The sequence below is a fragment of the Galeopterus variegatus genome, unplaced genomic scaffold (genome assembly GCF_000696425.1).
Source record: "Galeopterus variegatus unplaced genomic scaffold, G_variegatus-3.0.2 Scaffold8161, whole genome shotgun sequence".
Taxonomy (NCBI): Eukaryota; Metazoa; Chordata; class Mammalia; order Dermoptera; family Cynocephalidae; genus Galeopterus; species Galeopterus variegatus.
The window spans coordinates 23,560-24,389 of NW_007734272.1; the positions used below are offsets into that span (position 1 = coordinate 23,560).

The 830-nt window shown below is 28.2% G+C and overlaps 1 protein-coding gene across 1 annotated transcript in view; it reads right to left on the bottom strand.

The window, feature by feature from the left end:
* LOC103608219 (short-chain dehydrogenase/reductase family 16C member 6-like) overlaps positions 1 to 830 on the bottom strand; it is a 24,489-nt gene that overhangs the window by 1,894 nt on the left and 21,765 nt on the right. The window lies entirely within an intron of this gene.

An 830-nucleotide genomic window follows, 5' to 3' on the forward strand; every position in this document is an offset into this window, starting at 1 on the left:
TTTTTTTTTTTTTGGTATCTTTCTTCCTTTTCTTTTCCTCCCAAACATCAAATAATTGTATACTATTAAGAAGGGAAATTGCAAAAATTATTTTACCAAAAAAAATCTCTTGAGCATGTGCAATGCATCATTTTAGGCAGACCATTTTTACAGCAGTAAGCAGAAATAGACGTCTGTGAAATCAGTAGAAGCTGAAATGGGTGAGAATCTAAATAAAGATCCCATAAGATATTACTTTGACATTTTAAACTTTTATATTATTCTTTACTTCTAGCACACCCCTCAAAAAATTCTGTTTAACTCAACTGATTCTTGGAATCTGATCCATTTTTTAAAATAATTGTATGTTGGCAGTTGGTCTTTATATTTTATTTTACTAAAAGTTCCTTGGAACTAAAGCCTAAAACACTTTAACATTTATTTTAAAAATATAATCTACACATCATTGTTTCTTTCATCTTATATCATTTTAGGATTATTAATCATTCCTTTTCTGGAGATGTCTTAATTTTTAGATGTCTTTTTTTAAAGATGCCATTTTTACGTACCTAGGGGCCCCAAGTTTATAAAGTTCATCACTTAACATCACCACCTTCACTGGCTATCAAGTCTTCTCATACTGACTGGTCACATTCCTTTTGTGATCTTGACAATCTGGCTTTTAACAGCACCTAACCACATATTACTGTCAATTTTTACGAATATTGTTATTTTAATAATAATGTTTAGAAACAAAGAAGTAAAGAAAATAATTTTTAAAATGTATGTATACGCATATTTAGATTATACATACACAAATTTATTATAAATATTACATAAAGCATGTACAG